Source organism: Callithrix jacchus, chromosome 1, assembly GCF_049354715.1.
Source record: "Callithrix jacchus isolate 240 chromosome 1, calJac240_pri, whole genome shotgun sequence".
Lineage (NCBI taxonomy): Eukaryota > Metazoa > Chordata > Mammalia > Primates > Cebidae > Callithrix > Callithrix jacchus.
Genome location: NC_133502.1, coordinates 100,711,529 through 100,726,132, shown reverse-complemented (window position 1 = coordinate 100,726,132; position 14,604 = coordinate 100,711,529). Strand labels below are relative to the sequence as shown.

Below are 14,604 nucleotides of genomic sequence, written 5' to 3'. Positions count from 1 at the left end.
AATAATGAGATGGTTGTATTTAATGTGCTGAAAACAAATTCTGCCAACCTAGTACTTTATACACTGAAAATATCATTTAAAAATGATAGCAATATAAAGACATTTATAGGCAAAAAAACTGAAAATACTCATCTTCATCAGACCTGCATTAATTGGTATACAAAAAAAAATTCTTCAAGAAGAAAAAATAATCACACATGGAAACAGAATTTTGGGAAGGAATAAAGAGTAATAGAAAGTGAAAATGTGTGGACAAATAGTTATTAATATAATCTGAATGGAACAACACTACAGTTTTTGCAGTCTAAATATATTGCAGAATTAAAAATACATAACAATATCAAAGAAAGTGGCAAGGCAACAAAGAAGAATTGAAGTGTTCTGAGGTCCCAATATTTCCTAAGAACTGGAAAGATTAATAATTTGTATTAAACTGCCAAAAATCAACTGCATATGTTATAATCTCTAGGGAAAATATTAAAAGTACATTGAATGATTATATCATTAATTAGCTAATTTAAAGGAGAGAGGAATAATAAAAATATAGACTAATTCAGGAGAAGAGAAGCAAGGAGATAACATAAAGGAATATAAACTAGTTTGGACAAATAAAAAATAAGATGCTAGATATTAACCCCAACACATCTTTAATTACATTAAATGTAATGAAAATAGTTTTCAAACTACATGAAAACCAATTAGCTTACCAAAATCATACCTTAAATATAATCACTGTATAATGGAAAATAAAAGAATGGAAAGACATACTACATGCAAACAACAACTAGGAGAAAGTGTAACCGCATGAATACCATAAAGTAGATGCTAAGACAAGAAACATTATTACAGATAAAGAGAGACATTTAATGTAGATACATGTTTAATCCATCGGGAAGATAGAATTATAAATGTATATGCACCTAATAACATGGTGTCAAAATATGTAAAGCAATAAATGACAGAACTAAAAAGAAAGACAAATCCACAGATACAGGGAGAAACTTTAACAGACTTCTCTCATGAATTAATAAAACAGAGAGAAAAAAATTAGTAATGATTTTGAAAATTTTCAAAATTACCAATGTTCTGCCCTTTAGGTAACCAATGTAAAAATACTTTTTACTATTTTGACCTAAATAGCATGACTAAAATGTAAATCTTGGGATGTTTTTATAAGAAATCTTCTTAGCATAACTTTGGATTTTCCATTTAAATAAACGAGACCATTAAATGCTTCATATTGAAGTTTTCCTTGTTATAACCTTTATATAGCCTAAATTTTAGGAAACAGAAGTGAAAAGTCTTATCTCTAAAGGAGACAAGTATTATATTTCCACCACCATAAGAAAATTGCTGAAATTTCAGAATAAATGGTAACTACCCTCAGGTATTCTTGTCTCTATATACTATCACTATATTGTGTGGCACATATAACTACTGATTATCTCACTTATCATTTTTGTTTATCTGACCTTTAATGATACATATGATATGCTAATTAACACTGTTAAAGTAATACCTTTAAATACTTTGGGATTTGAATTTTTTTGCTTTTGGACTGTTTTTGTTTTTATTGTTTTTATTTATTGTTATTATTATACCTCCTACATTACAGATGAAGTGTCAGGAAAGCACAGATTTGGGCTTAATGACAGGAAATACATTCTTTATTAAGGAATATATTTAAAATTAGTGGCAATTAGAATGAGTCATATGTGTTGTAGGTTCATTCTGAAATGACTCCTAACCTTGGTTTTATGACATCCTAGCATCCCTAGCACATTTCCATTAGCTCAAGGAGCAAGACCTATTTCAAAGATTCTCAATGATAATTTATGTAAACTTATTTTAATTGAATAAATATCATTCAGCATGTTTATGGTAGCTGACACAAGAGATGAGGCTTATGAATTTTAGAAACAATAACAGTTTAATAAGATAGTAAAATATGTGGTATTATAAAACTAAGGAAAAATAATGGACTTGTCCTCCTTATCCTTCTAGGATGCCCCCTTTCATTTCTGAATGTAATTTAAAGAAATGTTTAATACACTATATTTCAGTATAATTAAGTTTGCATGGGGGCAAAGGAGGTTTGCATTCTGAAGAAGGCTATGATTGAGGGATACATTTACTTGATAATAGATCCAAGATTGTGATTCAAAGGAAATTAGAGATCTCAAAGTATGAAATATTCCTCTTATTAAAAGCAAAAAAGAGAATGTCACTTTACAAAATTATCGGTCATTTTGCAGAGAATAAGTTGGTCTCCATAATAAAAAATAAATTTATTATTTGGTTAGCTAATTTTAAACTACAAGAATAAATTCCCTCACTGATGTGGCTGAAATTTATCCAGACATTTGATTGACTCTTCATTCAAATGTGTAGTTAAAGGTGTTCAAATATGCTTTTATGTTTTTTGAAAACTCAAATATGTATTATCCCTTAAATATTTCTGAGTAAAGAATACATTCGTAGCTTTCATAATTGAACATCTGTCCATATTTAACTGGCACTTTTCTTCTTTGTTATCTGAACTACATACTGTTGAGCTTATGTAGGAAAATATAAAATTAAATACCTATAATTAACATTTTTATTAATATAATTAATGCCAATTTTCTAATACTCTGGTACGTAAAATATAATAATTTCTATTTTTTTATGCAATTGTTTTCAAAAACCCCATAATGTTAAAAGTCACAAAACAACAAAAGCAGGGTTTAAGGTTCTTAGAGATTAGCTAAGCTGTGGTGAGTAAACTTTTTCTGTAAAGGGCTTGATAGTAAATATATTTAACTTGACAGGTCATATGGTTTCTGTTGCAGCTACTCAAGTCTGTCATTTTAACATATGAGCATCCATAAACAATACATAAGTGAATGGGCAGGTTGTGTTTTAATAAAACTTTGAGAAAATAGGCAGTGAGCTATTTTGGCCTATGTGTAATAGTTTCTCAATCCCTGAAAGTCAACAATACCTGGACAGTACTCATTGATTACTTATTACTACATGCTTTGCTCTGTGCTGGGCAGTGAAGGTGAATAAATATATCGGAGGTGGTTCCTGCTCTCAAGGAGCTTTCAGATTACATGTAAATAAGTGTAATATGTTGTTTGAAGCAGCATGGCAGCTATACAGATCATAGGGTAGGAAGAGAATATGATTAATTAATGATCACAGAGAAAATTTCTTTAGGCGTACAAGAGGAGGAATTGCACTTTCAGAAGGGGAAATTGTGAACAAGTTACAGAGGCATGAAAGTTTGACAAGTTTGAAAACTGAATAATGACTTAGTATGGTTGGAGCATAGTATGAGAAGTAGCCCGTAATAAGAAGGTAGAAAAATTGGTCATCTGCAGGCTCCTTAAGAAAGTCATGCTAGACACCTCCTCTGCCAAGTGGCAGCCAGAGTGCTTTGTTAAGCAGATCGCTGATCCTGTGCCTCCTGACTGGGTAAAATCCCCCAATCGAAGTTGTCAGACACTTTATACAGGAGTGTTCCTGCTCGTTTCAGGTCAGTATCCTTCTGTGAGGGAGCTCCCAGATTTAGGAGCAGGCAGCCATCTTTGCTGTTCTGCAGCCTCCATAGGGACACCTCCAGGGCCAGGAGGCACCCAGGTGACTAAAGTCTGGAGGGAACCTCCAAAAAACTGCAGCAACCCTAGGGAAAGAGGGACCTGACTGTTAAAAGATAAACAAACAATGTAACAGCAGCATTAACAAAAAAGTTCCCAGAAAAAAACCCCATCTGAAGGTCAGTAGCCTCAAAGATCAAAGCTAGATAAACTCAGGAAGATGAGAAAGAATCAATAAAAAATGCTGAAAAATCAAAAAGCCAGAGTAGCTTCTGTCCTCCAAATGATTGCAAGGGCATGTAACTGGGCTGAGGCTGAGCTGGATGAACTGACAGAGGTAGACCTCAGAAGATGAGTAATAAAAAACTACACTGAGCTAAAAGAGCATGATCTAACCCAATGCAAATAAGCTAAGAACCATAATAAGATATTACAGGAGCTGTTAACCAGAATAACCAGTTCCGAGAGGAATATAAATGACCTAATGGAGTTGAAAACCACAACACGAGAACTTTACAATGCAACCACAAGTATCAATAGCCAAATAAACCAAGTGGAGGAAAGAATTTCAGAGATTGAAGAGTGTCTTTCTGAAATAAGACAGGCTGACAAGATTATGGAAAAAAGAATGAAAAGGAATGAACAAAACCTTAGAGAATTATGGGATTCTTTAAAAAGACTGAACCTATAATGAATGGATTGGGATACGTGAAAAAGAGAGAAAACCAAACCAAGTTGGAAAACACTTGAGAATATCATCCAGGAGTACTTTTCCAACCTAACAAGACAGGCCAACACTCGAATTCAGGAAATTCAGAGAATCCTAGTAAGATATTCCATGAGAAGATCAACACCTAGACACATAACTGTCAGATCCTCCAAGGTTGAAATGACAAAAAATTGTAATGGCAGCCAGAGAGAAAGTCCAGGTCACCTACAAAAGGAAGCCCATTAGAATAACAGCAGACCTCTCAGCAGAAACCCTACAAGCCAGAAGAGATTCGAGGCCAATATTCAACATTCTTAAAGGATTTCCAAACCAAAATCTCATATCTGGCCAAACTAAGCTTCCTAAGTGAAGAAGAAATAAAATCTTTTTCAGACAAGCAAATGCCGAGGGAATTCATCATCACCAGGCCTGCCTTGCAAGAGCTCCCGAGGAAGCACTGAATGTGGAAAGGAAAAACCATTATCAGCCACTACAAAAACACACTGAAGTACACAGACCAATGACACTGTGAAGCAACAACATTAAGTCTGCAAAATAACCAACTAGTATCAGGATGACAGGATCAAATTCACTCACAACAATATTAACCTTAAATGTAAGTGGGCTAAATGCCCCCATTAAAAGACACAAAATGGCAAGCTATATAAATACAGCACATTTGTGTTTTGAATTCAAGAGACCCATTTCACATACAAACGCACATAGGCTCAAAATAAAGGGATGAAGGAAAATCCACCAAGCAAATAGAAAGAAGAAAAAAGCAGGGGTTGCAATCTTAGCTTTTGGCAAAACAGACTTTAAACCAACAACGATCAAAAAAGGCAAAGAAGGGCATTACATAATGACAAAGCGTTCAATTCAACAAGAAGGGCTAACTATCTTACATATGTACTCAATACAGGAGCACTCAGATTCATAAAACGAGTTCCTAGAGACCTACAAAGAGACATAGTCTCCCACACAATAACAGTGGGAGGCCTTAACACCCCACTGTCAATATTAGATCATCAAGACAGAAAATTCACAAAGATATTTAGAACTCGAACTCAGCTCTGGATCAAGTGGACTTCATAGAGATCTACAGAACTCTCCACCCTAGAACAACAGAATATACATTCTTCCTGGTGTCAGGTGGCACTTACTCTAAAATTGATCACATGATTGCAAGTAAAATCCTCCTCAGCAAATACAAAAGAACTGAAATCATAACAGTCTCTTGTACCACAGCCCAATCAAATTAGAACTCAAGATTAGGACACTCACTCAAAACCATACAACTACATGGAAATTGAACAACTTGCTCCTGAATTACTCTTGGGTAAATAATGAAATTCAGGCAGAAATGAGGATTAAAACAAAAAACAAAAAACCCCAGTGAGAACAGAGAAAATGTACCAGCATCTCTGAGATGCAACTAAAGCAGTGTTAAGCAGGAAATTTTAGCACTAAATGCCCACATAATAAAGTTAGAAATATCTCAAATCAACATCCTAACAACACAACTAAAATAACTAGAGAATCAAGAGCAAACAAAGCCCAAAGCTAGCAGAAGACAGGAAATAATGAAGATCAGAGCAGAACAGAGACAGAGACACACACAAAAATCTTTTCAAAATATCAACAAATCTATGAGCTGATTTTCTTTTGAAAAAATTAGTAAAAGGGATAGACAACTAGCAAGACTAATAAAGAAAAAAAGAATCAGTAGACACAATTAGGTATGATAAAGAGGATATCACCACTGACCCCACAGAAATACAAACAACTATCAGAGAATATTATAAACAATTCTATCGAAATAAACTAGAGAACCTAGAAGAAATGGGTAAATTCCTAGATACATAACACTCTCCTAAGACTGAACCAGGAAGAAGTTAATTGGTCATTATTGAATAGACTAATAATAGTTCTGAAACTGAGGCAGTAATAGCTTACCAACCAAAAAAAGCCCAGGATCAGACAGATTTGCAGCTTAATTTTACCAGAGGTACAAAGTGGAGCTGGTATCATTTCTTCTGAAACTATTACAAACAATTGGAAATGAGGCGCTCCTCCTTAACTCATTTTATGAGGCCAGCATTATCCTGATACCAAACCCCGGCAGAGATACAACAACAAAAAAAATCAGGCCAATTTCTGCAGAACATCGATGCAAAAGTTCTCAATAAAATACTGGCAAACTCAATCCAGCAGTACATCAAAAAGCTTATCCATCACAATCAAGTTGGCTTCATCCCTGGGATGAAAGGCCTAGTTCAACATACGCAAATCAATAAATGTAACTTATCACATAAACAACTACAGACAAAAACTACCTGATTATCTCAATAAATGCAGAAAAGGATGACAAAATTAAACTCTCCTTCATGTTAAAAACTCTTAATAAACTGGGTGTTTATGGAACATAGCTCAAAATAATAAGAGCCATTTACAACAAACCCATAACAGATATTATACTGATTCAGCAAAAGCTGAAAGCATTACCCTTGAAAACCAGCACAAGACAAGGTTGCCCTCTCTCACCACTTCTATTTAACATTGTATTGGCGTTCTGGCCAGGGAAATCAGGCAAGAAAAGGAAATAAAGGTATTCAAATAGGAAAAGAGGAAGTCAGATTGTCTCATTTTGCAGATGACATGATTCTATATCTAGAAAAGCCCATCTCTCACCCCTTCTTTGCTGAAAATGCTTGTCAGTCTTATCTTTTTAACCTGATAAGCAACTTCAGCAATGTCTCAGGATTCAAAATCAATGTGCAAAAATCATAAGCATTTCTACACAACAACAATACCCAAGCAGAGAGCCAAATCACAAATGAACTCTCATTCACAAATGCTACAAAGAGAATAAAATACCTAGGAATAGAGCCTACAAGGGAAGTGAAGGACCTCTTCAAGGAGAACTACAAACCACTGCTCAAGGAAATCAGAGAGGACATAAACAGATGGAAAAACATTTCTTATGGATAGGAAGAATCAATATAGTGAAAATGGCCATACTTCCCAAAGTAATTTATAGATTCAGCGCTACTCCCATTAAACTACCATTGACATTCTTCACAGAATTAGAAAAAACTATGTTAAAATGCATGTGGAACCAAAAAATAGCCCTATAGCCAAGACATTCCTAAGCAAACAGAACAGAGCTAGATGCATCATGCTACCTGACTTCAAACTATACTGCAAGGCTACAGTAACCAAAATAGCATGGTACTGGTACAAAAACAGATACATAGACCACTGGAGCAGAATACAGAACTCAGAAACAAGACGACACATCTGCAACCATCTGATCTTCAACAAACTTGACAAAAACAAGAAATGGGGAAAGGATTCCCTATTTAATAAATGGTGCTGGGAGAACTTGCTAGCCATATACAGATAATTGAAACTGGAACCCTTCCTTATACCTTATACACAAATTAACTTAACATGGATTAAAGACTTAAATGTAAAACCCCAAACTATAAAAATCTTAGAAGAAAATCTAGGCAGTACCATTCAGGACATAGGCACAGGCAAAGATTTCATAACAGAAATGTCAAAAGCAATTGCAACAAAAGTTGACAAATGGGATCTAATTAAACTAAAGAGTTTCTGCACAGCAAAAGAAACTATCATCAGAGTGTGAACAGAAAACCTACTGAATGGGAGAAAATTTTTGCAATCTATTTGATTTGAACAGTGAGGACATATGGACACCAGAAGGGGAACACCACACTCTGGGGCCTTTTGGGGGGTTTATGGGGGAGCACATCAGGAAAAATAGCTAATGCATTCTGGGCTTAATACCTAGATGATGGGTTGATAGGTGCAGCAAACCATAATGGCATATGTTTACTTGTGTATCAAACTTGCACATTCTGTACATGTATCTTGGAACTAAAATAAAGTTCTGCTAAGGACTCTGGATTTTCTGCTAGTACAGCAGAGACGACCAATGGGTTTAACCTAGGAAATAGGGTGATCTTATTTGAATTTTTGAAAGACTACTCCTGGCAGTATTGCAAATGATGAAGTAGAAAAAAACAAAACTTAAGGCAAGGACACCAAGTCATGGAATCTATGTATATAGTGGTCCAAATCCTAATGAGAGTTTGAACCAAGGTGAGAATGCCATGTGCGTAGCATCATAGTTAGTGTATTTTCCTGCCAAGCCTTATATCTACTAGGGAAGGAAGTGTTAATACATAAAGGGATTAAAATCTTTGAGGGACAATTTAAAGGAAATACCTTATTGTTAGATATTACAAAATATTAATGAAAATGTGTCCAGGATGGGAAACACATTTTGTGTATTAATATTTCTAGTACTTGATTAGAAACCATAAAATGTGATTTATAATCTTAGCTTTGCCACATAAAGTCATATGTGTTTAAGCACATTCTTTCATCTTTCTGATCCTCACTTCCCATTTTGGTGAAAATTGGGTGTTTTGTCTTCTTTTCAAGTTTGTTGTAAAGAATACTTTTCCTTTCAGAACTGTAGGGGAAGTACCTTAATTGCTGTGAAAACATTTTGAAACTATAGTTTATGATTCAACAATAAGTTATTTAATATAGTATGGATAAAGCATTGGAGACCATTAATTATTCTTGATTCTCTCATCTCCAATTGACAGTGGAAAGATCAGAGGCTGTTAATAAGTTGGCAGAAATTAATATATCCTGAATTTTTAGCCGGCTTAGAAAATGAGACCCACGGAAAAAGAAGCCCAGAGAAACTCATGGGATTAATTATCCTTGTAAATTGGATAATCAAACTGCAGTCAGTTTAATTCTGCTCCTCTGGTACCCTCACAGACATATACACACAACTACAACGTATACAAACAGCTGTTGGGGCAGAGGGAAAGCTTTCTCTTAATTCATTTAAGCTTCACTGAAATGACTAACAATAGACATATTTATAGGGGAAAAAGGCATATAAATATTTTAATGTCCTCATGGGCACAGGAGTCCTGCAAATATGAGACTCAAAGTGGGGATTGTTGAGGCTTAAATACTCTCTACAGGGGAGGAGGAAACTGATGCCATGTAGGCAGTTTATAGAGAAGTATTAAATGATTTCCAGGGGAAATGAGGCCAAAGAATGGCCTGAAACAAAGTTCCTTGAGTTCTGGGGTAGGTGGTAGGAAAGCAAGAGGCAGAACTTTACTTTAAACAAAAATTGTTTTATTATGAATATAAAGTCTCTAAGGTAATCTTTCAAAGTTGCTCTCAGAAGAATAGATGAAAAGTCCATCTGTGCATAATCATGGACTTTTAGTCTCCTCTCTTTCTTGGTGGTTAATCTTTTCTAGTTCTTTTAGGATATTCCTAGGGAGGTGGTCTTAGGACAACAGTATTTCTTTTGAAAAGAAGTTTCCTGAGTTAGATAAGGACATTCCAGAGGGAGTCCCACACTGTGTTTGGAGTTAGGGAAAGAAACAATATTAGAAAGTCTTTGGTTCTATGGCATCTTCTAAAGCTTTCCTATTTTAGTTCAAAATGCTTAGCATGTCAAAGTGCCATACTTTGGGGGTATTGTTTTTTGAGACCCAAATAGCGCAAAATACAAACAACACTCATATAGAACACAAAAAATACACACAAGAAACACATTTGACACACAAATATACCCAATATATATACTGTGTGAGTATACCACACATGCAAAATGCATGGTTACTACATAGATGATGCATAACACAAAATACACAAATAATACAGCATACACCACACATAAAATACATGTAACACACACAAAACCACAGATGCAATGATGAATTTTCCAAATATCAGTCATCCACCTACCACTTTCACCTTATTTGCTTTATTTGCATATCACGTGAACATTCATTTACCAAATTTATCTTGCTTATACAGGTTGTACTTCAGAATATTTTTATGTATCTTTTCTTTTGCTTTCCTTTTACATCATCATGGTTGACAAACTTTTCATTACCTTATTTTTAAATCCTTTGCTCATTAGAAATATCTGACAGAAGGGTTGGTATAGATTTGGTAAATTTTATCTACTGGGATACAGTGAAAATGTTGATTGTTCTAACGTCAGTGTGCTGATCTACTCACATTGCAGTCCCTTTGTAATTTATAGAGAAAAATTGAAAAAGATAAAGATTATTTTTTAAATTAGAAGGCACATAACAGGTCAGTCTTCTATCTTATGCCTGTGTTATTTCTGCCCTAAAGAGCTAATATTAATGGCAAATGTATCAAAAACATTGATGATACTTTGGGGAATCATCTGTAATACCCTGTTAGTGTATTGAAGGCAAGTTGCCAGGTTGAAATGTCCATACTATGTCTCTCTGTCTCCTCATGGACAGATTCTATGAATGAATGTATAACTTATTCAAATATAATTTATGGTCATCAGAAAAATTGGAAAAATACATGAAAGTATAAATAAAAAATTTAAAAGCATGATTAATCTTAGTACTTAAAAATGCCATTGTTTTAGAAATAAGTTTATTGAGTCAAAAGGACATGCACATTTTTAATGCTTTGAAAAGATAGATCAAATTGTTTTCCAGAATACTTGTGCCTACGTATATTCTTCACAGCATTAAGACAGTCTAAGCCATCCTGTCATTAGGATTGAATGTTGCCATTAAAATAATTTTTACCACATATTACATTTTTAAAACTTGAGTTTCCATTTGAACTTTCCTGTATTTGCCTTTTGCTTTGATTTAATTTCATAGAGGCTCAGTTTTGAGAAAAAATACCTATTGTAATTAGTACAATCATTAAAACGAATTGACACCTTGAGAAAGGAAAACATAATATTGTAATTTTCATTGGTGGAAAAAATCTTTCTTGTGGCATCTGGTGTGCAAAATCATGTTGGTTAAAAGAAAAATGGGAAAGACTCTTACTAGCTAACTTTATGTCCCAAACAACAAAACTCCCATTCTTGAAGTAAAATTGTGACAGATATTTGAAGAGATAAAGTATTCTTTTATTTGATTTGTAACGTATTTATATAGAATTCATCAGTGCCTTATTTGTAGACTGTCTTCGAGAAATGTTTATGCAAAGTAACTTCTCATTAAGGTTGGATTGCTGTGGAGCAAGCCAAAAAAGAGTGTATTTTATGATCTACCTGTTTTTATATACTACTCTCTAGGAAACATGAAGGACTGCCTTAGAGTTTGATGTATAATAAATGCAAAAATATACATACATTCAGGTACAAGTTCTCGGATAGAATGTTATGCTAATTGGTTAATATGGCTTAATGACATATCAATGAAAATTAGTTTGTGATATTGCTCTTCACATGTATTTCATTGAGATGACTGTAACTTTGAAACAAGTAAAGACCATTAGTTTATTATTTTTATATTTCTCCATTATTTTTCCCGCAGGTTAAATTTATTTAAAAGATGTATCTTTTTTATAAAACCATTTGATTTTGAATGCAATCCAAATAACATTCTTTTTTTGTTTTGTTTTGTTTTGCTCTATCAGAGTTTATTTAACCAATAATTTGTGAAAATGAACTTTTTAAAAATACCTTATGTTCTATGGTACATGTGCAGAACGTGCAGGTTTGTTACATAGTTATACATGTGCCATGGTGGTTTGCTGCACCCTTCAACCTGGGTCATCTACATTAGGTATTTCTCTTAATGCTGTCCTTCCACTAGCCCCCCACCCCTTTTATCCCTCCCCTAACCTCCTATTCCCCCGACAGGGCCTTAAAATAACATTCTTTTAAGGATATGCAGATAGTGAGTTCCTGACACATAATTAATGTTTAAGTCTATAGAAATAAGCATGAAGAACAAAGCTGGAGGCATTATGCTCCCTGATGTCAAGCTATACTATGAGGCTAACGTAATCAAAACAGCATGGTACTGGTACCAAAACAGAGATATAGACCAATGGAACAGAACAGAGGCCTTCAACGTAATGCCACACATCTACAACCATCTGATCTTTGACAAACGTGACAAAAACAGGCAACAGAGAAAGGATTCCCTGTTTAATAAATGGTGTTGGGAAAACTGGCTAGCATGTGCAGAAAGTAGAAACTTGACCCCTTCCTGATACCTTACACTAAAATTAACTCCAGATGGATTAAAGACTTAAACATAAGACCTAACACCATAAAAATCTCAGAAGAAAATCTAGGCCAAACCATTCAGGACATAGGCATAGGCAAGGACTTCATGACTAAAACACCAAAAGCATTGGCAACAAAAGCCAAAATAGACAAATGGGACCTAATTAAACTCCAGAGCTTCTGCACAGCAAAAGAAACTATCATTAGAGTGAACTGGTAACCAACAGAATGGGAAAAAGTTTTGCAATCTACCCATCTGACAAAGGACTAATATCCAGAATCTACAAAGAACTAAAGAAGATTTACAAGAAAAAAACCCATTCAAAAGTGGGTGAAAGATATGAAAAGACACTTTTCAAAAGAAGTCATATATGCTGCCAACAAACATGAAAAAATGCTCATTGTCACCTGTCATTAGAGAGATGCAAATCAAAACCACATTGAGGTACCATCTTATACCAGTTAGAATGGCATCATTAAAAAATCTGGAGACAACAGATGCTGGAGAGGACGTGGAGAAATAGGAACACTTTTACACTGTTGGTGGGAGTGTAAATTAGTTCAACCATTGTGGAAGACAGTGTGGAGATTCCTCAAGGACATAGAAATAGAAATTCCATTTGACCAAGCAATTCCATTACTTGGTACATACCCAAAGGATTATAAATCATTGTATTATAAAGACACATGCACACATATGTTCATTGCGGCACTGTTTACAATAGCAAAGACCTGGAACTGACCCACATGCCTACTGATGATGGACTGGACAAGGAAAATGTGTCATATATGCTCCATGGAATACTATTCAGCCATAAAAAACAATGAGTTAGGGTGATTTGTAGGGACATGGATGAATCGGGAAATCATCATTTTCAGCAAACTGATGCAAGAACAGAAAGTCAAACACCACATGTTCTCACTCATATGCAGGTGTTGAACAATGAGAACACCTGAACACAGGGGAGCATCACACACTGGGTTTGTTGGGGGGGAATAGGGGAGGGATAGCGGGTGGTGGGGAGGTTGGGGAGGGATAACATGGGGAGACATGCCAGATATAGGTGACAGGGGGATGGAGGCAGCAAAGCACCTTGCCATGTATGTACCTATACAACAATCCTGCGTGATCTACACATGTACCCCAGAACCTAAAGTACAATTAAAAGTGTGTATGTGTGTGTGTTTGTGTATTAAAGAACTAATTCTCATGAAGTAACACCAAGATGAGCAATACTATGTAAAATAGTTTTCTAAGAAAAATTACTAGGCATTTGAGATAGTTTTAAAGTTTAGCATTAAAGATTAAGTTTTTTTTCTTGCAGAATTAATATTCTTTGGTAATGCTGGTTCATCTTAGTGATAGTCTGATAAATGTGTGGTCAAAGAGGCTATATCAGGATATTAAGAGACAAAAGCATTAGGAATATTCAACAAATTACTTCTTTTTTATTTTTTCTTTGAGACGGAGTTTTGCTCTTGTTACCCAGACTGGAGTACAATGGCACGATCTCGGCTAACCGCAACCACTGCCTTCTGGGTTCAAGCAATTCTCCTGCCTCAGCCTCTCAAGTAGCTGGGATTACAGGCATGCACCACCATGCCCAGCTAATTTTTGTATTTTTAGTAGAGACGGGGTTTCACCTCATTGACCAGGATGGTCTCGATCTCTTGACCTTGTGATCCACCCGCCTCGGCCTCCCAAAGTGCTGGGATTACAGGCGTGAGCCACCGTGCCTGGCCAACAAATTACTTCTAAGTTCCCTTTCAGTTTCATAATAAGCCTTTGAGTATATATATTATATATCATATTATATATTATATATAATATAATATATATAATACATATTATATAACACATATATAATATATAACATATATATTATATACATATTTTTTTTTCTTTTTTTTTTTTTGAGACAGAGTTTTGCTCTTGTTGCCCAGGCTGGAGTGCAATGGCACAATTTCAGCTCATCACAACCTCCATCTCTCAGGTTCAAGCAATTCTCCTGCCTCAGCCTCCCAAATTATTAATAAATAGCCTCGCAATCACACACACAAAAATACTGTCCTTAATTTTGAGAAACCACTTAGGACAATGCAAAAAGGATTCCGCTGAAAGACTCCAGCAGGATGTCCTATAGTGCATATTTTGAAGAGTCCTTCTATTGTGAACAGATTCTGGATCAAAACAGTTGTCAAAATATATTCTTGGC

General features: G+C 34.9%; 1 long non-coding RNA gene across 1 annotated transcript in view; it reads left to right on the top strand.

Annotated features, from left to right (window-relative positions):
* LOC128932036 (uncharacterized) overlaps window positions 1-14,604 on the top strand; it is a 127,715-nt gene that overhangs the window by 29,550 nt on the left and 83,561 nt on the right. The window lies entirely within an intron of this gene.